At 45.0% G+C, this 25858-nt stretch overlaps 1 long non-coding RNA gene across 1 annotated transcript; it reads left to right on the forward strand.

Moving 5' to 3' along the window:
- The first annotated feature begins 23481 nt into the window (after nucleotides 1-23481).
- On the forward strand, nucleotides 23482-24034 carry LOC308167137. The gene is made up of 3 exons (XR_013937709.1): nucleotides 23482-23614; nucleotides 23709-23776; nucleotides 23901-24034. It is a non-coding gene; the product is annotated as an uncharacterized lncRNA (long non-coding RNA).
- The last annotated feature ends 1824 nt before the right edge of the window (nucleotides 24035-25858 follow it).

Here is a 25858-nt window from a genome sequence, read left to right on the forward strand (position 1 = left end):
TGATGAAGGGCTTTTTTCTAGCTTTGGGGGCTATTCAGCTAATGGGGATCCTAATCAATCAAATCAATGAGGTAGAGGCTGTGAAGTGGGATGGGGCATGTACGGTACACTACGAATTAGAATAAATGTAAAATAATATAAATTACACTGTCAGCGCATTGTATGTGTGTTTGTGTGTGTGTATTGTCTGTGTGTGTGTGTGTGTGTGTGTGTGTGTGTGTGTGTGTGTGTGAGAGAGACGGTAGGTGGCAGCTGATGACCTACTCTCAGCTGACAGAATGGTCCGCTGTAACCTGCCTTTGTCCTTGGCAGTGGAGGCAGCGCGAACCAGACAGTGATATATAGGATGGACCATCAATGATGGATGTGTAGCTATACAAGATGATATCGACTTCATTAGGACAATATGTGTGGAACATTTAACAAGACAGAGAGCACGTCCAGTCTCTCATATTGTCTCGCACCAACACGACAACATCTGAAACTCAACATCTGAAACTCTCACACATTTTTTTACATTTTTGGCATTTAGCAGACACCTTATTCCAAAGCGACTTACAATCAATACATTTGACTAAGCAAGTGAATCATCAATCCACCAGTCATAGCAGGAAGAGTAATCCAGCTCAGGCTCGGGGCCATTGATAGAAGGAAAAACCTTCTTCTATCACCTTCTAAACCTAGCCTTTTATTTTATTTTTTATCTAGACACTGGAGAAACAGAGAAACAGTACAAGGCAGGCAATAGACGTTTTTAGGGGAAAAGTGGGTGTCTTCAGGAGACGAAGTGCTGGGGGGTAGTAGATGTCTCAGGAGGAGCAGAAGAGATGGGTCTTCAGTCTACGACGGAAGATGGGTAGTGACTCTGCAGTTCATTAGATTAGATACAATATTACACCAACTATATTGTATTGTCCATCCAGGGATGTGAATGTGTCTTTGGCATCATCAGTCACATAAAAAATTAAATCATAATTATTAGTCACCATAACATTTTCCTTCAGTTTCAGTGTCCAGTAGGCTGTGTAGATCAATGGGGCACATTTCTTTCCAGGCTGTGGGGCAACAACATGTTAACATTTTGAAAGGGGGTGTAAACTTTCTATAGGCACTATATGACATTTCATGTGTGTTTCACAGGCAGTGAATGTATTCATTTGTTCGTGTGTGTGAGAGAAAGCATGTAATGTCTATGGTTGCTGCAACTGCAACACGACTGCTTCCCATTCAGGTTGGACACAAACACATAGACGAAAACAGAAAAACACACAGCCGCATTCTATCGCTGAATACAATTCAGTAAAGTTTAAGTAAAATTAAGTTAAACCTAAATAAAATTATCCTTTATCCCCTGTGGTGGTGGTGTTTTCCGGGTGCTGGCCAATACAAGACTGTCTGTTGTCTTTCTGGGAGCGTGTCTATGTTCCCACAGCCCAATGAGTGTTTCCCAACCCTCTCCTCGGGGCGCCCCAGCCCCAGCCGCACCACATATTTGATCTGTTCCACCACCAGCACACCTGATTCAACTAATCAAGTACAGAGCAATTATGGTTTGTACTTGATTAGTTGAATCAGGTGTGCTGGTGGTGGAACAGATCAAATATGTGGAGCGGCCCAAGGAGAGGGTTGAGAAACAATCCTAACCCTAACCTTAACACTGACCCTAACCCTAGTCCTAATCCTAACACTGACCCTAACCCTAGTCCTAATCCTAACACTGACCCTAACCCTAAACCTATCCCACCTATGAAATATTAGAAATGTGGGACCATTGGGCTGTGGGAACATAGGGCCTAATTTTGAGGGATGACTTCATCCTTCTACTAACGCGTAATGTGGAAGACTCTTATTCTGACGAGGGGAACGCAGGGCAGGCGCGTGCATTCGTGGCACCTGGAATATGCGACCGCTCCAGGGGAGAAAAGGACAACATCTCTTCTGCCGGTGACTGTTTTTTAATGACTTTCCGCAACAAATAACAAACAAGACGGATATCTTGAAGCGGATTGTTAGGCAGCGATAGAGTGCAGCCAGTGTGTTTTTCTGCTTTCGTTTATGAATTTTGTGTGCAACCCGAAATACTAAAAACAAGAAGGGAAAAAGAGCTGGTTTACATAAATAAAGGCTATGTACACTATCCACTATACTATACTATACAAATAAAACACTGTGCTGTACTCTATGCTATGCTATAAATATCCTAACATTTCCTATCTCTGAACCTTTAGAACCTTATCATTCTAAACGGAGATAGAACCGTATCATTCTAAACGGAGATAGAACCTTATCATTCTAAACGGAGATAGAACCGTATCATTCTAAGCTCACGATATGACACGTTTTTATGAATAAGCGAGCTGATGTGAACACATTTAATCTCCTTTTCTACGCTCTCCTTGTGGATGCTACAGCTGATCGTCTTGTCTATATAAACAGACTTGGCTTCAGTAAGTCACTCATTGTTCTAAAGACAAGAGACACATATTTGAGCATCACAGAACGATGGCCTGTAAAAAGATGGGGTTGAGATAAATACTTCGGGGTAGGCCCTATGTGATTTTGTCTGATCTTGTCTTCCTGCCAAAGAACATTGGCCTATTTGGGAGAATCTTACTGATCATGGGTTAGGCTATGGCCCGGCCCAGCAGGCTTCATATCACATGAACAGGCTTCCCCCCCCCCATTTGTGCGGATCGCTGCCTTCAATCCTTTCTTTAGTTGTTACAATGTCACCGATCGCTTCAATCCTTTCTTTAGTTGTTACAATGTCACCGATCCCTGCATCAAATTGATTGCGCGAACGACTACGATTGGATCGCGTGCTATGTATAGATACAAATCAATGTTTTCGATTAGCCTGCTGTCACAATTGTCAACAAAAGCAATAATAAAAAGGCAACCACTCCCCAGTCTCTCCCCTCCTCATTGTGTCGCATCCCATAATGGCATATCTTACCAAACGCTCCTGGATCTAATTCTCCTGGAAGAGATTTGGACTCTGCCTCTTGTTCCACCCAGACCGCAGATAGAGAGATAAAGAGGAGCAAACGTGAGATGTAGATGGGTGTCATCATCGTTGGAAAAACTACATCTCTCATTCAAAAATCGCAGGCGGCCATACATCCATTATTTCTCGCGGGGTGGATCTGTTGACAAGTCGCACACATAATCTCGGATGCCCACTCCTCACTGACATAAGGATGCTCGATGATCTGCAGCCCTGCTGACTTCGCTTTGACTGTTTTCTGTGAACGCATTGTCTTGCATTGCCCTCTAGTGGTATAAAATGGTACGTCTGAAAATACGAGGGCACTCTGAATAAAGCAGTGAGACAATACTATACACCTACCTTGTTATAAGGCATTATACAAAGGGAAAGGTGCATGCGCCGTGCAACACACGCACGACCGCACAGATAAATACAAGCCCTGCTGAACATTAGAAACCACGAGCTCTTAAAGGTCTCTTAATGGTTTCCATTGGCAGGTGGTTTATATTGGTGCAATCAATGGTATTGTAACGGTTTCGGTTGGTTTTGTGGTGCCACTTTAAATGCGTCTTTGTAGTCTAACCTGGGGGGTATTCCACGAAGCTCGATAAAGTTCTAAGCCTCGATAAAGTTCTAAGCCTCGAAAATGTTAGCTTGCGTTCGGTGCCATCAATGTGGCTCAAATAATTCACTGCTTGGTTGAGCTCCTTTTCTGAGTCAGATATAATTAGCCTGGTCGCGACCAGGCTAAAACACAGGCTATGGTAAGACGCGCGTCAAAAAAGGCTCACAGGCGGAAACTACATCCCGAACGACAGTTCCTCTTTTAGATAGATAGATAGACTTTATTTGTCATTGCTACAGTACAGGTACCAAACAACGAAATTTAGGAGGGGAGGCTCCCCTGGTGTTTAGGAAAGGAAAAAGAAACACATTTTGGAAAAAGCATAGATGCATAAAATCACAAGAAGGTAAGGAGCTGGTTTACATCAATAGAGGCTATGTACACAATCCACTGTACTATACTGCACAGATAGTCAACTAGGGTTGTCATATTTCACAAGAAAGTATTTTTTCACATTATTTTAAAGTGTCACAGTTTGCAGGCTTGAAAATGTACATGTTTGTGCCTCAGCACTAGCTGCCATACAATCCGTCCGGACTGTCCTGGGCCCAGAACTTAGGCCTTTTCTGTGTTCAGGGCCTTGACGGCCCTGTGGTAGAAGCTGTCCTTCAGTCTGTTTGTCTTAGCGGCCGGGGTCCTGTACCTCCTGTTCGAGGGCAGCTTGACAAAGTGTTCGTGCCCAGGGTGGGTCGGGTCCTTGGAGATCTTGGAGGCCCTCCTGAGACAGCGTGTTTTGTACAGCTCCTCCAGAGAGGGGAGGGGGGCGCCGGTGATCCTCTGTGCTGTTCTCACGACTCTCTGTAGATCGCTTCTCTCCTCCTACTATATTTGTTGCTGTAATCGCACTTGCTTCTAGCTATGATATTTAAGATCACTTATCTAGTTACACAATCTTCAGCATAACAAGTTCATAAGATATGAAAAATGCACAAGCAAAAGGAATGCAATCCAAATTATTTTTTATTCACGGTGGACAGCAGCTCCGGCCAAGGCTGTTTGCAGTTGTGAGCGTCCTCTGGAGGACGGGCGCTAGAGACAGGAGAGAGAGTTCATATGAGCTTCACCAGGCCTATAGCTACAGAATAGAATACTTTATTAGTTTAGTTCGTATGTCCTTGGTCTATGTGTTCTATGTGTTGACTTACCTCTGCTGTGTCCATCGTCGTGAAGACGGTTACTGGGTCTCGTTGGACGGAGACTGTCTGCGTGGACAGCAGCTGCCAAGGCTCCTCACAGATTTGAGAATCCGCTGGAGGCGGGAACGCTTCTTGGGCTTTGAAGCTCCGCTCCCCTCACAAGGCGTCGTCACAGCTGTCACTGGGCTGGCCGCTAGAGAGAGGAGAGAGAGTTCATATGAGCTTCACCAGGCCTATAGCTACAGAATAGAATACTTCATTAGTATGGTTAGTATGTCCTTGGTCGATGTGTTCTACATGTTGACTTACCTCTGCTGTGTCCATCGTCGTGGGCAACCTCAATGCCCTCCTGTCCTGTGGCTGGAGGCGGGATACTTACCTTCATATCCTCCTGTCTTGGAGCTGGAGGCTGGAGACCTACCTTGATGTCCTTACATAGGTCTCGGGAGCGGACCGCCTCGTACAGCTCGGCCAGCTTGCCCGTTACCGTGGCACCGGTCTGACGGGCAAACTTATGATCCACATATTTAGCGTTGATGTACTCCTTCCTTGCCGTCCTGCCACAGAAAATAATATAGTTGGTTTCTACACTATTTCGTGTTTAAAATCTCCATGGCTATGATGTTGCCATATTTAGCATGTATTCTATAAAGGTTCTGCATTCTGTACAGTATGTTAGAATACGTTCACATCAAGTCACACAAATGATAAATGAAACCTGGCAACAACACAGTACAGTGTAAAAAGCAGGGGTCCAAAGTGGGACAAGAACATTCTAAAAGTGACCCTCTAGCATTGGCAACAATTACAGTGACGTGACAGTGGTCAAAGTCAACAGACCATATTGAACTCAGTGTCTTCAACCGACTGGAATCTGATTATGTAGAGACTCACATGTCACTTGACGGAGCGGGCTTTGGTGAGAGACTCAGGAAGTTCCCTTCCATGATGTCATTGAAACTACTGTTCCCCATGTTCTTGGCCAGCTAAGGAGAGAGAAAAGACAAATCAAATCAAATAAAACTACACATCCACAAGTCCACCTCTACAATTCCATAATTTAGAGCAGGCATACTGTCTCTACTGCTTAAAATGATTGTTTAATAAAAGCTATTTAAATTTCGACTAGTTACTAGGTCTCTAGGCAGGATAGTAAAGTAAAGATTATCTAATTAAAATACAGCAAAATGTAATATACCAAGAGCTCGGAAGACTCTAGGTTGTCCAGTTCAATAGACCGTATGCGGGAAATGTGGACGCCCATCTCCCTGTGGATTCCAGAGCACTCAATACAGGTCAGGATGCCCAGGTTAGTGGACAGCCACTTAGGCTCTGTGGAGGGAGACCAAAGCAGTTACATTATTTAAACACAAGAGGGCGCACGGTCCATTTTGACTTGATATCAAGTCGAAACAGTGCCCTTGAAAGCACTGAATAATGGCACCACACACACAACACAAAGACAAATTAATCACAAATAATTAATCAAAAGGTATACAAAGGAGTTTGTAACACCATATTTGTATGGCTGAATGCATCATTTCACAAAATGTAACCATCAATAATATTAAAAAGAGAGGGATGGGGCTGAGGGAGAGGGATATTATTGTATATCATCATCCCCTGGAAAACCCTATGAGGGCTGTGGGCTGGATTCTCTCTTTCTCTGTCTTGGGCTGGATTCTCTCTTTCTGTGACACGCATGCACGCACGCACACGCACGCACACATGCACACACAAACACACACTTGGGCTTACCTGCAGCGCCACAGTCACAGCACACTTCGTTGCCCGGCATGCGGAGCACATCCTCTATGATGGCTTTGGTCAGGTCCTCCACAGAGTGTGCTCCACGGAACGCCATGTTCAGAGCCTCCTCCTTACTGTTGGTCAGCACAGAGATCCATCTACACACACATGGGTCAGTGAGAGTGAGTTGTTTTGATATGGTATGGTTCATGTTTTGATCACGCCCACTTCCACCATAAAAATTACCAGTTTCTGGGTGGATCTGCACAAAATGTGATATGCATGATCTTTGGACAAAAAAGGTATTTCCAGTATCTATGTTTCTTGAGATGAGCTGTGTAATAGTGTCACCCTGTGGTTAAGCACAACCATACTCAGGGTTGGTTTAACTAAACAAAAGCCTGGGCTACTAAAATACGTTTTTTAATATGTAAGTATCTTACATCACAAACTCCTGCTCATCCTCAGCCTGGAAGTGATATGTGCGATTAGCTGTGTGAGAGAGAAAGATGACCCACAGTTTAGTTTATGCAACATCATACTGTACCTCTTGTGACACTAAACATTAACATTTTGTAAAAAAAAAAACTCCTAGCCAAGTTTGGTACTGTCTCTGTAATCACTGTTGAGGTAGAAGATGTTTTTTTTTTTTTGTTAAGTTGTCCTCTGTGACCTCTCACTCATCAACTCGTGACGTTAGAATTATACGGTTCTATCTCCATTTTTGTCAAAATTTAGTTTTTTACATAATCTGATCCATTAGGTGTTTATTAATGCCTGTGTGGTGTTATTTTTAAAATGTTGACATTTTTTACTTAGTAATTCATAAAATACAAAGGTTCCATCTCACAAAACATAATGGAATGTAAAAACGTTGACGCTCAATATCTCTGAACTACCCTAAACGGAGATAGAACCTTATCATTCTAAGCTCCTCAACTGTGCTGTGCCGGTTTGTGATCCTAGTCCTTTTCAATTGAGTCAAGTCAAGAACTACCGGTAGTGTTGTGACTTACGGGAGATGAGGTCAAAACATTTCTTGTCCTCCCCGGTGGGTTTGACCTGACAGGTGAGCAGGTTCAGTCCCACTGGCTGCCTATTGGACTAAATGACAGGAAGAGAATATTAAGAAATGAATGAGCTTAGCCAATGAAAGCTATATGCTATGAAGCAATAGTCCTTTTATTGTGGGTATATCTACAACCCTTTGCACCCACCCACACCCTCCTGAGGTGGTATGGCCACTTTACAGAGAAGAAACATAAATCACTCTGTGTGTGTGTGTGTGTGTGTGTGTGTGTGTGTGTGTGTGTGTGTGTGCATGCGTGCGTTGCTGTAGTTATGGATTATGGGTGATGTAGTACTCACTGTGGCATGTGAGATGGTGAGGATGCCACTCTTTACTGAACACTCCCTCCTTTGCCAGACCTTTCGTAACCTAGGTGACAAACATATCAAGTAATAATTGTTGTCCTTTTTTATCACCTAATCTACTGTATGTGGCAGCAACATGAAAACGTGGCAACAACGACCACAAATGAAGTTGTTACCAATGGTCCATAGAGGGCTGGTATGCTAGACCTTGATTAAGCTTATTTCAAGGATTAGACTAAAGATTGGCTTTTGACAATCTTCATCAGGCCACCTACCCGTCACTCTTCTTCATCAGATAGCCCTTCTTCTCGCTGCCAAACTCTTTGTTCCCCTGGAGCTGGTGCATACTGTATCCACTCTGCTTGCTCTGGGAGTCCTGCAAAGACATTCCTGTGAGGCTTAATATGCAGTCGTGTAAGCAAGAATTCAATAACACTATCTATGAGCCATTAGAATACAGTGCACTAGTCGTGACGTGTTTCTGGGTCCAACCTCGATGCCCTCCTGTCCTGGGGCTGGAGGCTGGACACCTACCTTGATGTCCTTCTGTCCTTCAGCAGGAGGCTGGACACCATCATTGATGTCCTCCTGTCCTGGGGCTGGAGGCTGGACACCAGCCTGGTTGGTCCTCTTGCACTATATCAGTTGTTACAGAAGAAGAATCAATGACAGAACATATCTCTTAAAACCCCAGTATTCCTACAACAACAATGCATAGCTTGTCTGTTGTTTTACGATAAACTGGTAAGACTTTACCTTTACATTACATTTCCTTAATGTGAAATTATGTGGAATGTGGCTCTCTTATAAATTCACTGTATATTTCTGTTTTACCTTGCGCTTCACCATTGAACAGAATGTCCTGAATTTCCCTTTCTTCTTCTTCCCACTAGCATCCCTCTGAGGCTGTGTGACCGAGGCTGTGGAGGTGTCGGATCCCAGTGATAGGATGGCCCTGGAGAACTGATCCACTGTGTCGTTGCAGATCTCTGAAGAGCTGGTGGACAGCAGGCTCTCTTGGCTGGAGCTCTTCTTAAGGTCCTTGGCGCTCTTCCTAGCGCTCTTGGCGCACTTCTTAGTGCTCTTGGAGGCCTCCTTGGTGGCTTCGACGGTCTCTAGGAGGGTTGCCTTGACCCCGGCCAGGCTCCCCTCAGTCTCTCGCTGGGCAGCGAGGGCCTGGCTCCTCTCCTTCTCCAGGTCGGAGTTATCACAGAAAAGACTCCTCTTCTCCTGCTCCATAACATGTCTGCTTTCCTCCACCTCCCTGTCAAGCACCTGAGCCTTCTCAGCTGCCGCCAGCTTGTCCTCCAGGGCCTTGATGTGGTCCTCTGCCTCCCTGGTGGCGTTGACGGTCTCCAGGAGGGTCGCCTTGACCCCGGCCAGGATCTCCGAAGTCTCTCGCAGGGCAGCGAGGGCCTGGCTCCTCTCCTTCAAGACTCCTCTTGTGCTCAAGACAAGACTCCTCCTCTCCCGCTCCGTAACATGGACTTTTCTTTTGAGGTCTCTCTCTCTCTGTCTGCTTTTCTCCACCTTTCTGTCAAGCACCTGAGCCTTCTCAGCTGCCGCCAGCTTGTCCTCCAGGGCCTCTTTCTGCAGGGCCTTGATGTGGTCTTCTGCCTCCCTGGTGGCGTTGGCTGCCTCCTCCCTCGCTCTCTCCAACTCCGCCTTTGCCAGAGCGCTGCTGGCCTTCTCCGCCTCCAGCTCAGAGTCCTTGGCCTCCAGCTCAGAGTCCTTGGCCTCCACCACGGCCCTGCATTTCTCCTTCTCCTCCTCCAGCTCAGAGTCCTTGGCCTCCAGCTCAGAGTCCTTGGCCTCCACCACGGCCCTGCATTTCTCCTTCTCCGCCTCCAGCTCAGAGTCCTTGGCCTCCAGCTCAGAGTCCTTGGCCTCCAGCTCAGAGTCCTTGGCCACGGCCCTCCACTTGGGCCAGTGGAGGGCCCTCCATTTCTCCCTCTTCTCCTCCAGCTTCCTCTGAGTGCTCCTGGCCTTCTCCGCCTCCAGCTCAGAGTCCTCGGCCTCCAGCTCAGAGTCCTTGGCCTCCACCACGGCCCTCCATTTCTCCCTCTTCTCCTCCAGCTTCCTCTGAGTGCTCCTGGCCTTCTCCGCCTCCAGCTCAGAGTCCTCGGCCTCCAGCTCAGAGTCCTTGGCCACGGCCCTCCATTTCTGGAGGGCCCTCCATTTCTCCCTCTTCTCCTCCAGCTTCCTCTGAGTGCCCATGCTCATGCCCATGCTCATGACTACGATATAAGAAACGGAAGGAAGAGAATATGAAATTACGTATTTTATATTTATATATTATTATTATAGAATGACTTGTCCCCTATGAGTTCATGGATGACTGTGAGGCTGTTTGAACTTCAAAAGTGACTGACGTATAGATATTGCGCGACATTGTGATCGAAGCATCAGTTGTAAGTAAGTAAGTAAGTAAGTAAGTAAGTAAGTAAGTAAGTAACGTGCCAACGTGCCAAAAATCTGTATCCTTGTTGTATTTCTACCTTCCTAAATGATGGCTAGGACGTCGGGTTATAAAGCAAAAGCTTCTTTATATTAAAAAATCTGTTGGCATACACTCAGAGTCCTTGGCCTCCACCACGGCCCTGCATTTCTCCTTCTCCTCCTCCAGCTCAGAGTCCTTGGCCTCCAGCTCAGAGTCCTTGGCCTCCACCACGGCCCTGCATTTCTCCTTCTCCGCCTCCAGCTCAGAGTCCTTGGCCTCCAGCTCAGAGTCCTTGGCCTCCAGCTCAGAGTCCTTGGCCACGGCCCTCCACTTGGCCTCCACCACGGCCCTCCATTTCTCCCTCTTCTCCTCCAGCTTCCTCTGAGTGCTCCTGGCCTTCTCCGCCTCCAGCTCAGAGTCCTTGGCCACGGCCCTCCATTTCTGGAGGGCCCTCCATTTCTCCCTCTTCTCCTCCAGCTTCCTCTGAGTGCCCATGCTCATGCCCATGCTCATGACTACGATATAAGAAACGGAAGGAAGAGAATATGAAATTACGTATTTTATATTTATATATTATTATTATAGAATGACTTGTCCCCTATGAGTTCATGGATGACTGTGAGGCTGTTTGAACTTCAAAAGTGACTGACGTATAGATATTGCGCGACATTGTGATCGAAGCATCAGTTGTAAGTAAGTAAGTAAGTAAGTAAGTAAGTAAGTAAGTAAGTAACGTGCCAACGTGCCAAAAATCTGTATCCTTGTTGTATTTCTACCTTCCTAAATGATGGCTAGGACGTCGGGTTATAAAGCAAAAGCTTCTTTATATTAAAAAATCTGTTGGCATACACTTTTGAGCACTTTCAAACAATAAACGAGTTATTGGATGTTCACTTTAATTCTGGACGTTACAATTTGCATTTCTCAAAAACCAACAAACTAAACTGTCAACTTCTATGACGTCTTGCCGCAAGGCCTTCTGGGACCAATTAAAGTGAATAATTTAACCTAAAAAGTTAAAACACTCTATTAATACAGGCGGGCCGTCAAGCCCATAGACTTTTACTTGTCAAGGCACATTTTTAAAGCGCAAATCTGTAATTCAAGACTCTCCGGTAATTTACACACAAGACTCACGTTGATCTCTACTCAGCGCGCGCACACACACACACACACACACACGCACACGCACACGCACACGCCCACGCACGCGCACACGCACACGCATGCACACACACACACACACGCACACACACACACACACACACGTGCACACACACACACACACACACACACACACACACACACACACCTCTGGGTTCTGCTCTGTGGGCCAGAGATTCGGTTAAGGTGATGTCGTCAGCAGACTGGACATTGAAGTCATCTCCCTGGTTCTTCTTCTTATTTGGCATTTCTATAACTTTCTACAAACATCTGAACAAGGAAGAGAATGTGAAATGACGTATTTTATATTTATATATAATTATTATAGAATGACTTGTCCCCTATGAGTTCATGGATGACTGTGAGGCTGTTTGAACTTCCAAAGTGACTGACGTTGATATTGCGTGACATTGTGATTGAAGCATCAGTTGCAGGAGCAACGTGCCAAAAAGCCATTCTCCTTTTCGTATTTCTACCTTCAAAAAATATGTCTAGGACGTCGGGTTGTAAAGAAAAAGCTTCTTTATATAAGAATCTCTGTTGGCATTGACACTTTGGATCACTTTCAAACAATAAACGAGCTAGACTTTGACACTCAGCGGAGTCAGCGCTCGCGCGCACACACACCCGCGCAGCCACATCCAGACCCCCGCCCCACACACACACACACACACACACACACACGCACGCACGCACGCACGCACGCACGCACGCACGCACGCACACACACACACACACACACACACACACACACACACACACACACACGCACCCGCGCAGCCACACCCAGACTCCATTTTTTTAACATCTTTAAATCCATGAGGTCTAGGGCCTATATACCCATCAATAGTTCACACTGCAGCAACAGCAAGTTGCATCACATCCGAGACACAGTGCCAACTAAGTTACAGTAATAAATTATTACTTCATAAATTATCACTTCATAGATGTTCTACTACCAGTAGAGGTCGCTGTTTGAACACATTCCTGAGACTAACATTCACATTTTTAGCAGGAATTTCACCATCACCAAACTAGTTAGCCTATTTACAACCTGTTACATAATCATTATCCAAAGATATCGTACTCACGTAACCTCTTCAGTGTCTCTGTACCAACTGCTAAAACCATCTGTTGTTCTACTCTCACCTTCTAGAATATCACCTGGCAACCCCATTATATGACATCATCACTCTGTCAGGACCTTCCTGCACCCAATGCACCCTTGGAACCCTCCAATGATGTCACTCTGCCTAATGTTACCATGACAACCCAGCAAAATGTAAACACAATTTATAATTTTCTGGGTTGTCAAAATGACATGGTTATTATTGCTAAAAGATGGAGGAAGTGTCATTACTGCAACAAGTTCCTCAAATTCATTGTAATAATAATAATAATAATAATAATAATAATAATACATTAGACTTAAATAGCCCTTTTCTAGACACTCAAAGACGCTTATGTAGTACAACTACAGTAGGCTTTACATACATAAACATTTTCAGTGTTGAAAAAATACTATTAGAGGCCAACAAGAGTATTCAAGTAATCCACTCATGTGTAACCAAACAAGTATACAAACTTCTCCTTATCCTACCTAGTCAGCCCAAAGTAAAACTAAATGTTGCGTATGGGCCATATCAGATAATAAATAACCTGAAAACATAGCTATCCATTTGAACCTTATCAGCCACCTAAGTTAAGGAAAGTCTCATGAGAAACTCATGTTTACCAATTATTTGGTCTTGGGAATGTTAATTTACACCGACAGAACAACTTGAATATTCTCTGTTTAGTGTCAAAATAGATAGAATTGTATTTTTTCCCCAAAAACATCCAATCAATGGCTTGGTCACAGATGTTATAATATATATATATATATATATATATATATATATATATATAAGGAAGACAAGTGGATACAGTACTTACCAAGGTGCCATCTTTCTGCAACTGCCTGTCTTCCAGAATGTTGGCACACCCAAGACTCTAACTCCACTATGATCACCCATTATGACATCAACAGCCAGCCAGCATAATGTAGGGTTACTTTTTTGTTTGTTAATATTTGTAAACTCCCAAAAAGATAGTTTTGACTGATCTACTGAACATCTACATGATTAACAGGGCTGCCAAGTTTCACCAAAAGTTTGGAGTGAGATTTTTTGCCGGTGGAGCGACCCAAAACTGTGCACGTTTTGGCAGCGGCAGCCCCTCTCTCCCACCCAATTATTTGTGCTAGTTTCCTGCAATTTTACATGTTGTTCATAATAAACCAGCACAAGAAATGAAAATAATTTACATTTTATAAAACAAGAAAACAATTCAGACAATATATCATATTTATGAAATCTTAATAAACAAATACAGTAGCCTACAGACTCTAAAAGAAAAATTGGCCCCATCAACAGGACTCAGCCCCATGGTCAGCAGCAGAAAGACCCATGGTCATCATCTTATATACAGTGCATTGCTCATAGATGGCTATCATGTTATACAGTACATACCAGGGTTTTTCCTGGGTCAGAATGAGGGCTTGGTGGGTGATTTTGTCCAAAAAAATTTGAGGGACCCCCAATTGTTGTATTTGTATTGTAAATTGTAATTATTAATAATTATTATTAATGTACCTGATTATGTTACAGTAGAGAAACAAAAAACAGTGTGAGACACTGTCATGAGGCCCAACAGTATCATGGTGCAGAGATTCAGTTGTGTGTTTAGGTTGAACATCCATTGCAGCCTGTATCCATACATCAAGTTCATCTTGAAATTCCATAAAACGTTTAATTTTTGGTTCATACCAGTCCGTCCGGTCGTACCCTTTCTCCTCCTCAGGGTGAAGCACTTGCACTGATTTATGAAGTCGTTTGAATTCATTGAGATTTGTATTGAACACATCCATACGATTGACAACATTTTCAACATCATTCTCTTGCATCAGAGCTTTTATTTCCTTAATTTTTCTTGTCAAATGAATGAATGAATGAATGAATGAATGAATGAATGAATGGACTTTATTGTCATTGCTACAGTACAGGTACCAAACAACGAAATTTAGGAGGGGTGGCTCCCCTGGTGTTAGGAAAGAAAAAAGAAAAAAAACAACTTTTAGAAAAAGAATAAAATCACAAGAAGGTAAGGAGCTGGTTTACATAAATAAAGGCTATGTACACAATCCACTGTACTATACTGCACAGATAGTCAACTAGGGTTGTCATATTGCACAAAAGTATTTTTTCACGTTATTTAAAGTGTCACAGTTTGCAGGCTTGAAATGTACATGTTTGTGCCTCAGCACTAGCTGCCATACAATCCGTCCAGACTGTCCTGGGCCCAGAACTTAGGCCTTTGCTGTGTTCAGGGCCTTGACGGCCCTGTGGTAGAAGCAGTTCTTCAGTCTGTTTGTCTTAGCGGCCGGGGTCCTGTACCTCCTTTTCGAGGGCAGCCTGATAAAGTGTACGTGCCCAGGGTGGGTCGGGTCCCTGGAGATCTTGGAGGCCTTCCTGAGACAGCGTGTGTTGTACAGCTCTTCCAGAGAGGGGAGGGGGGCGCCGGTGATCTTCTGTGCTGTTCTCACGACTCTCTGTAGCGCGTTTCTCTCCGCTGTTGTGCAGCTGTAGAACCAGTTGCAGATGCCGTAGGTGAGGATGCTCTCCACTGCGCCGCGGTAGAAGGCCACCAGTATCTCCTGCTTGTTGTGTTCTTTCCTGAGGCATCTCAGGGTGTATAGCCGCTGTTGTGCCCTCTTGATGGTGCCTTTTGTGTTGTCCTTCCAGGCCAGGTCATCCCGCATGTGATGTCCCAGGAATCGGAGGGTTGAGACTCTCTCCACGCTCTCTCCGTCGATGAGCAGGGGCTGGATCTCAGACTTTTTCCTCCTGAAGTCTACGATGAATTCCTGGGTCTTTGACTTGTTTAGCAGCAGGTTGTTAACCTTGCACAGCTTGCTCAGTTGCTCTACCTCATCCCTGTACGCCGCCTCGTCCCCCCCCGAGATACATCCCACCACGGTGGTATCGTCTGCAAACTTTACGATGTAGTTGCTGGGGTGGACGGGGGTGAAGTCGTGGGTGTAGAGGTTGTAGAGGATGGGGCTTAGCACGCAGCCCTGGGGGGACCCAGTGCTGAGGCTGAGGGCTGTGGAGGTGTGGGGGCCCACCCGCACCCTCTGGGGGCGGTCGGTCAGGAAGTCCTTGATCCACGCACATATAGAGTGTGATAGACCCAGGTCTAGTAGTTTGGTCACTAGCCTGTCTGGAAGGATGGTGTTGAAGGCGGAGCTGAAGTCCACGAAGAGCAGTCTCGCGTAGCTGTTTCCCCTCTCCAGGTGGGATAGAGTGGCGTGGAGAGTCGTCGCTATGGCGTCCTCTGTGGACCTGTGGGCTCTCAGCACTCAGATTCCCTCTGCGTGTCCCAATTAATTTAGTTAATGTTTCATTTGCATTTTGAATTGGACCTTCGTCCGGTTTTGTGTTACTTTCGACGTCCATTACGTCGCACAAGTCCTCTATTTAGATAGATAGAGCCGTAATGTTGTTTTATTGCATGGAACAACGTGACAGTTTTATATTGACGGTGAAAAGCAGCGCTTTTACGTAAGCGCTTGAGGTACTAAGCGCTTGAATTCCTTCCCGCCCCAATTATTCAATTGTCGGCTTTGACAGACATCCACGTTATCAACACTTCACAAGCGCTTCCATCAAACATCAAACATTGTATCAAACAATTTGTCCCAGGGCAGAGCAGAGCGTGGGCATTTCAGCTTTGTTCTACTCACGAAACGATGGTCATATAGCGCGTTCTGTGATCCACTTGCGTTGTCCTTCCAAACAATAGATACAAAGTTTTCGAGCAGGTGCGTAAAGTTTCCACTTGAATGCACCTGCGTTGTCCTTCCAAAACAATAGAGCGAAAGCTTCAACTTAACAATCAATTGTTATTTATCGCCGTGAGAAATAGAGATGCGGCGTGAGAGCGTGAGAACTGTTTGAAATGCGTGAGTCTCACGGCGATTGCGTGAGACTTGGCAGCTAATGCTCTTTAGAGAAGTAGGCTACCTACAAAAACCTTCTGATGCCAAAAGCGCTCTCTCTTTGTTTCTCTCTCTCTCTCTCTCACACACACACACACACACACACACACACACACACACACACACACACACACACACATACTTTTCTCAATACACATATCCCATGCCATTTTTTAACAAAAACACAATGCAAGAATGATGAAATGATTGGCTACATGATAGAAGAGACGCTCTATCATAGCCTAAGCCAACAATATCAGAAAAGGACCACCTAAAAGGAAAACAGAATATTCAGGCACCAGATGACCAATCAAAATATAATGTAATATAATGCAATATAAGGCTCTCAGGCATTCTGTACTTTCAAATATGTATTCTCCTTGAGCAGTCAACATCAACTATCAGCTATTTCGCTAGCGAAAACGAAAGCTAACTTATCCCGCCACCACGTCGGTGCAGTGCCGCAATTGCAGTTTTGTCGGAGGCGGCCGCCTCATAATTCTCTATGCAGGAAAAACCCATATGCACTACCAAACGTGGTCCAATTGTAATATCTGCCAACAACTCAATTGTTGCTTGGGCCTACCTTATTTGAAGAGAAGCTCACATCACCTTTCTAGGACGCAAACCGGTTAATCACCACATGTCTTAGAATTAATGATAATGATTTTATACATATATGCATCATAATGCATCACAGCACTGGCAGTGTCTACACATCAACATCCATCACAGACATAATGCAATAAAACCATGGGCACACACACACACACACACACACACGCACACGCACACACAGACACACACGCACACGCACACACAGACACACACACACACACACACACACAGACACTCACACACCACACACTCTCTCACACACACACACACACACACACACACACACACACACACACACACTCACACACACACACACACACACACACACACACACACACACACACACACACCCCAGGCCTCTGCGCCCCCTATATGCAGCCCTGGTCCCTGTGGTCTTAAGCGATCATTTTCCAATAAGGAGGATCAAAGCAAAGCCATGTACAGAACCCTGTAATACACACTTCTGAAAACCAGGATAGATAAACTGTTGACCTCCTCCCTCCCTCCTTCCCTCCTTCCCTCCATCCCTCCATCCCTCCATCCACCCCTCCCTGCCACATCCCTCTCTCCATCCCTCCCTCCCACATCCACCTACCCCTGAATACCACACTCCATAGAATAGAAATGAGTGCAGAAATATGAGTTTATCCCCCTCCCTCCCTCTCTCCCTCCCTATCTTCCACCTCCCAGCGTCCCTCCCTCTCTATCTTCTACCTCCCAGCCTCCCTCCCTCCCTCTCTCCCTCTCTCCCTACCTATCTTCCACCTCCCAGCCTCCCTCGCCTTTGCAATACAATATTCTATACAGAAATAGTTTACCCCTCTCCCCCCCCTCCCTCTCTCCCTCTCACCCCCCCCCCCCCTGTCTCTGGTTACCATGGTGAACATTAACAAGTTACTGTAAGATCCTGAGATGTAGAGGCATTGATTGGCCTCCTTGAAGATGGTCAAGACACCCACCCACACACCTAACCACCCACACACACACACACACACACACACACACCTAACCACACACACATGCACACACGTCTTGCTTGCTATGTCTCCCTCTTATTAGAAGCAGTGTCAGAGTGTGTGCGTGTGTGTGTGTGTGTGTGTGCATGTGTGTGTGTGTGTGTGTGTCTGTGTTTCTGTGTGTGTGTGTCTGTGTGTGTGTGTCTCTGTGTGTGTGTGTGTCTGTGCGTGTGTGTGTGTGTGTCTGCATGTGTCTGAATGTGTGACTGTCTGTGTGTGTGTGTTAATGCTGCCTGTTAAACACATGATTAGTAGAGCCTTGTTCTGCAGTGTGGGGGCGACAGGCGGACCTGTCTGTCTGACTGACCCTCCTCTAATGAACCTGTCTGTCTGTCTGTCTGACCCTCCTCTAATGGACCTGTCTGTCTGTCTGACCCTAATCTAATGAACCTGCCTGTCTGACCTTCCTCTAATGGACCTGTCTGTCTGTCTGACCCTCCTCTAATGGACCTGTCTGTCTGTCTGACCCTCCTCTAACGGACCTGTCTGTCTGTCTGACCCTCCTCTAATGGACCTGTCTGTCAGTCCTGTCTGTGTCTCCTCCAACCCCTGGACATGACGCTGGCCACCCCCCCAAGGCAGCAAACCTAGGGGAAACACTGATCTTGTTTTATTTATGATATCGTATCGTGACTGTATCGTATCGTGAACCCCTGTATCGAGAGGTGCATCGTATCGTGAGTTGAGTGTATCGTCCCATCCCTAATACGAACTCATGCTCAATATGTGACATGCCCTAATGCTTTGGTCCTCATAGCGGGATCCGACGTAATGATTTTCCTTTCTTTTCTTTTGTTGTGATTCTCAAACAACGTTGAAACGTAGTTCCGTGTTTCAAAAGAAAAGTCTGAACATTTTGATTGGTTGCCGATATGAGGACCAAAGCAGTAGAATGTGTCACATACAATGGGGGAAATCAGTATTGAACACATCAATATTTTGTCCAGCAAATGTATTTCCAATGAGTCTATTCAAGTGAACTTTGCACCAGACTTTGGTATTAACTCAAACAATCCAGACAAAAAATCTAAACATTTAAGTCCGTAAATAAAGTTATGTGGAATAAAGTGGAATGAAACAGGAAAAAAGTATTGAACACGGTAACTGAAATGAATTCAATACTAAGTGGAGAAGCCTTTGTTTGTAATGACAGCTTCAAGGTGCTTTCTGTATGAAGTAACTAATCGCCTGCAGTATTCAGGTGTGATTTTGGCCCATTCCTCTACACAGATTGTCTTTAAATCTTGAAGATCGCAGGGTGCCCTCTTGTGAATCTGGATCTTCAGATGCTTCCACAAATGTTCAATTGGGTGCAAATTTCACTTGGATAGGCTCATTGGAGATACATTTACTGGACAAAATGTTGATGTGTTCAATACTTATTTCCCCCACTGTGTCTACTTCTGCAGCTGACCACACTAGGAGCTCCTCAGGGTGCAGCCTTGGGAGCTGTCAGGGAAAAACCTTCCGCTGGGCAAAAGCTACCGGGGGTGCGGCCTAACGCGTCACGACCAGCTGGCACGCGCACGCGTCACGACCTGGCGACTGTGACGTCATTCTAGTGCGCTGTTCATTCTAGTGCGCTGTGGAAACACCTGCTACACGACACACCTGCTACTACAGAGAACTACTAGAGAACTACTACAGATAACCCTATCATTTCCTTTTAATATATATATATATATATATATACACACAATGGCATCCTATACTAGCCACAGTGACATTTTCTTATATCTGTCCAAAGACCAGTTCCAGGAGGATATGTCTGCAGAGAAGAAGCGTGTTCTCCGGAGAGCAGCTGAGAAATACATGCTTCAGGGTAAGATTTGTTAAATTAACCCATAAAGCAATAAAGTAGTGTACTACTGTAAAAAAACAACAACAACAAAAAAACATTATTTAACAAGTCCTGGTCTCTTTTCTCTAATCCTTTTGATGTTGTAGATGGTCGCATGTATTTGAGGCCCAAGAAGGAGGGACAGCCACCAAGGAGGGTCATCATGTCAGACGAGGAAAGGGAGGCAGTGCTGACCGAGGTCCATGACGGTCACTTCGGAAAGAAGCGCATGATTGGCAAGATTAATCAGCGCTTCTTCTGGTTTGGCATTGTGAAGGATTGTGAAGACTGGGCAAGCAAATCTATTATTTCTTTAGTTAGTTTTTATGTTTTACAAACAGTAGCAAGATTGTATTTTACACACAGGCGCTTCTTCTGGTTTGGCATTGTGAAGGATTGTGAAGACTGGGCAAGCAAATCTATTATTTCTTTAGTTAGTTTTTATGTTTTACAAACAGTAGCAAGATTGTATTTTACACACAGATAATATTCATTCATTCATTCACATTTCATTTCAACTTGCACTTTACTGTTTGTTTCAAGGTCCGTACCTGCGTGGCTTGCCAGAGGTTTGAGAAGGTGAAGACTGAAGCCCCTGAGCTGAAGAGCATCAAGCCTGTTTCACCGTGGTACATGATTGGTGAGTTCTACACTTTTATATCCCAATTAATTTTTTGGGTTTTGACTTGTTTCCCACCATGCTTTCTTTCAGTATGCTCTTTTAGTGTGAATGTTTTACTTCCGCTTGTCCAATGTTAGAGTATGCCAACACATTTTTCTTGCTAGGTGTGGACCTCATCGGACCGTTCAAGGCCTCATCCAAGAATAGCAATCGCTACTGCCTCACAGCGACAGATTTCTTCACCAAGTGGGTGGAGGCCATTCCTATCCAGGTGTGTTATATCTGTGTTTAGTGTTGTTTTCTCAAATATAATGATCATGACCATGCTTTTTAAAATACTTGAATGTATTGTACTTGAACAGTTCATCACCATGTATCCCAATTTTCATCTTAAAATTAACATTATAAGTATTAATATAATAGTACCATATCCTGTGTGTATACACTGCTAGGACAAGACGGCAGTGGCAACATCCCAGGCCCTGATAGACATCTTCCACACCCATGGTGCGCCGGAGGTCATCCTGACTGACCAGGGCAAAGAGTTCTGCAACAAGGTCATGTACTTGCTAAAACATATGATCTTGTAACAGTTATGGACATACTTGTATGGACAAAACTAATGACTTCTGTCTTACTACTTTTAGGTCAACCAGATTTTGTTTGAGAAGTGGGGGATGAAGCACCGGATTACCTCTGCCTACCATCCCCAGACCAACGGACTGGACGAGCGGACCAATCAAACACTCAAGAGGGCTATCGGGAAATCTCTGGAAGGGCACCAGGAACGGTGGGAGGACAACCTTAAGTTAATCCTTTTCGCACATAACACCAGCGTCCAGGCCTCCACCAAGTACTCGCCCTACCGCCTGATGTACGGTCGGGAGCCACGGCTGTCCTGTGAGGTATGTCAACTCTTGATATTATTGTTCTTATAATATATAATTTGTTTTGCAAATTGATTCTCAATATAAACAAAAAATAAAACACTAACTCTATGCAAATGTATGTATTGCGTATCTCTATTTGCCTCTCATTTCAGATCACAGGCGACCGTCCTTTTGTGGAGATGGACGAGATTAATGAAGACACCGCTGCAGACTATCTCCACGCCAGGGCTGAGAAGGATGAGGAGGTCTTTGACGAGGTGAAAGATATTACACAACTATATACTGAACAACCACCTGAGTGATGCTAAGTAACTGCTAAAGCAATAACAATGCCTCAGCAATATACAGAGCTATACTGCACAACAGAGAATTACAATCTCTGCTGCTTCGCTTTTTCTTCAACGATCAAGGTGCGACTCAACGTGGAGAAGGCCCAGGAGAAACAGCGGGAAAGCTACCGGAAGAGGATCAAGAAGGGAACCAAGCGGTTTGAGATCCTCCCGGGCATGGAGGTCCTGAAGAAGAATGAGAGGAAACGTGGGAGACCTGGTGGCACAATGGACCCAGACTGGCCAACTACGTACCGGTAAATGTTAGACTTTTAAGAATATTCAGAATGAGAGGGTGATGTGTGATGTCCAATTTTGCCATTATTAATACATATTTTCTTCAGGGTGACTGAGGTTGGGGACAACAATTTGGTGCAGTTGGAGACCTTGGATGGCCAACAACTGGGAACCAAAAACCCCTATGCCTCAGTGAAGCCTCTGCGGACGAGTAAGTGTAACATACAGTTCACATTTTAAAGTTAATGTAATGTGAAACTGTATTTTTTTTACCACAAGATGTCATTCTAAAATTGTTTTGTTGATTGACTTAAGGATTCCGAGCCTGCCCGCCCACTCAGAAAGCTGTGTCCCATCCACCGGAGCCAGTGTGTTCTGATGACCCTGAACCGCTAAACTCTGAGCCGGAGTGGGACTCACTTCAGGTACACTTAAAAATCCTAGCTTCATTCATTTTAAATAATCAAAATTCCAATGGCTGAGTACTGTAACATGACAGTCCCTTTAACCCAACATCATTATGTTTTTTAGGCACCATCTCAGTTGCTAGATGTCATCATCACAGATGTTCAGCTGGGGCGGGCCTGTCCAGCTTTACCTAGCAGGTTGGAGGTGCTTAGGCCTTTCGTTCTGGATCCCAATTGTTGGCTGAATGATCTCTCCATTGACCATGCTCAGGCTCTTTTACAGGCTCAACATCCCCATGTAGGAGGCCTCTACGCCACAACGTCCCTCTCCCTCCTCTCCTCCGTGCCTGCATCAACCCAGGGGTTTGTTCAGATTTTAAATGTTTGTTCAAATCACTGGGTTACGGTAAGTAACATCAACTGCGAGGTAGGTACTGTTAACATTTATGACTCCGCTGGTCACGGGTCGACCGAGGAGTTCATTTCTCAAATAACAGGTCTCCTCTCTTTTTCAGGTCCCAAGGTCCTTCTGCAGTGGCCTGATGTCCAGCAGCAGAGAGGCAGCTCAGACTGTGGGCTGTTTGCTATTGCGAACAGTCTCACATGCTGCAGAGGTGAGGACCCAGCAAGCAAGGAATTTGATCAGTCTGATATGCGTGCGCACCTCTTTTCCTGCTTTCAGGTTGGGCACCTGAAACCATTCCGCAGCTCCATACGGTGTCCACGCACGGCCCAGTCAGTGTACACTATGGACGTTAGTGTGCACTGCATCTGCAGGAGGACCATCCGACCAGAGCTTCAGGTATCCTGCAGGAGGTGTTTCAAGTTGTTCCATTCGTCTTGTGTGTCAATTAATATTATGTTTCCTAATGAATTTGTTTGTACTGCTTGTAAAGTTGTTTTTTAAGTATTTTCCAGATTGTACACAGATAGCCCTGCTACGTCCTCCGTGAGGGCCCGTTCCCCTGTACATAAGTCCCTGTCCAGCCCTGCTACATCCTCCGTGAGGACCACCTCTACCACATCCTCCGTGAGGACCACCTCTACCACATCCTCAGAGAGGACCACCTCTACCACATCCTCCGTGAGGACCACCTCTACCTCCTCCGTGAGGACCACCTCTACCTCAGGCTACTGCAAGTATGAGCCACAATTACATCATTGTTATTTTTAAATGTTCATATTGATTGTTTCATTACTAATACATTAAATGTATGCTCATTCATTCACACAGCACCAAGATGTTTTGGACAAAATTACATCTGGACAGTTACCTTTCATCCCCATCCACCCAGTACACTGGTAAGTCACATTGAATAGGGATTATTTAGAAATGTGTTTACTCACAAAATGTTATTTTGACTGTACATATCTGTGCTTGTTTGTGTGTTTACACTAACAAGATGGTTATTGCTTACCTCAACAGGAGAGCTGATTGGTGTGATGTTACCTAACCCCCCAGATGTTACCCACCAACCCTCCAGATGTTACCCCCAACCCTCCAGATGTTATCCCCTAACCTCCCAGATGTTACCCCAACCCTCCACCACCACCTCAGACACACCACCACCACCTCAGACACACCACCACCACCTCAGACACACCACCACCACCACCTCAGACACACCACCACCACCACCACCTCAGACACACCACCACCACCTCAGACACACCACCAGGATGTGGTAGAGGTGGTCCTCACGGAGGATGTAGCAGGGCTGGACAGGGACTTATGTACAGGGGAACGGGCCCTCACGGAGGACGTAGCAGGGCTATCTGTGTATTTATCTGTTCTATTATTGTTGAATTTGTGAATGATATGTTACTCCCTAACTATTATTATATACCTGATTGTAACCTGTACAGTTCTTTTGCAAACGTTAGCCCCCTGAAGTGTTGTGTATTTATATATAAAGTTTATTCTGTTTTCTGAATCAGTGTGGACTCGTGGTGTGTTTGTTCATCGTCTGACATTGGCACGTTTTATTACAATATCAACTACTATACTAGTCCAAAAGTTACATATGACTGTAGTTATCATAACTGTACATGTCCTACTCTAATGGATCTTGAACGAAACGCGCATTTTTTAAATTAAGTTGAATTGCTGAGTTGCGTTTGCAACTTTATGAGAAAATGATCTGCTGATCAGACCACTCTAACAGGAGTGTTTGTCCGTGAATAACACCGGCTATGCCCGGGGTAGAAACACAAGACTATAGCTGGATAAGGTCTACACGGTCTACACGGTCATTTTAAGCCGTCGACCAGCCCTCTACGACCACGGGAAGTCATGTTAAAAGTGAAGATACTTCTGTTAAACTAAGCTAAGCTAAACATCGCTAATCGCTAACTCCCTCCTGGGCTTAAAGTGACAAGTAATAACGTTGTGAAAAAAACCGTCAGATCAGATAGATATAAGGGTTATTTTGATAAACCGGATACATTTTGTGAATATATATGGTTACTTTCTCGCCTGAAAACATATTAAAACTTCATAAAATGACATATTAACACTTGTAGAGCCAAATTAAAGCTTTTCGCTAATGGCGGCCAAAACGGAGGTTTCAAAAACACTCGCCAGCTGGTCGTGACGCGTGCGCGTGCCAGCTGGTCGTGACGCGTTAGGCCGCACCCCCGGTAGCTTTTGCCCAGCGGAAGGTTTTTCCCTGACAGCGCCACTGTGAACCTGTTCAGGGATGCGTCTGCACCGACTTTGACGTGGTATGGATTAACGATGGGTCTGCTACTAGCATATATTCATTATTATACTTGAATTATTCCAATTGGAACAAGATCGCCTGACTGTCTTAAGACATTGATAATGCTATTCAGTGTCTTAAGACATCTCAAGATGTTCTGTGTCTGTCTTTAAGGCACAGAAAATATGGCTCTTTATGCTCCATGTCTTAAGTGAGTGCATGAGTGCATGTCTTCATGTTAGGTCTTAAGACGACTTAAGACATCTTGACAGACAAAAATGTCTTATTTTGGTTAATTAAGACATCTTAAGACATCTCAAGACAAGGTGATGGCTGGGTATGAACAGCATATTTATAATTTACCGTATGGGTGGAGCAGCTCCCAAATTGGGTAACGGGCCGCCCCCCCTCCTCCCCAGCTGCTATTGTGCCCACCGCTGCTGCCACCCGATCCGTCCTCCTCTCCTCTGCTTTGTCCACAGAGGTTAATAGTCTTCCACTTGTCTTTGGCTGGTCCTCTGTCACATTCACCGACTCTCCCGGTTTATCTAATCCCGGTTTCGATTCCACTATACCGGACTGCGCTGCTGCAGAACCTGACTGATCACATTGGGGAGTAGCAGAGGAGGCACCATCACCATCATTGTTCTTGAGTAACATTGTCGCCCAAAAAAAATCGCCA

The sequence above is a fragment of the Nansenia antarctica genome (genome assembly GCF_963989245.1).
Source record: "Nansenia antarctica genome assembly, chromosome: 11".
Classification (NCBI taxonomy): domain Eukaryota; kingdom Metazoa; phylum Chordata; class Actinopteri; order Argentiniformes; family Microstomatidae; genus Nansenia; species Nansenia antarctica.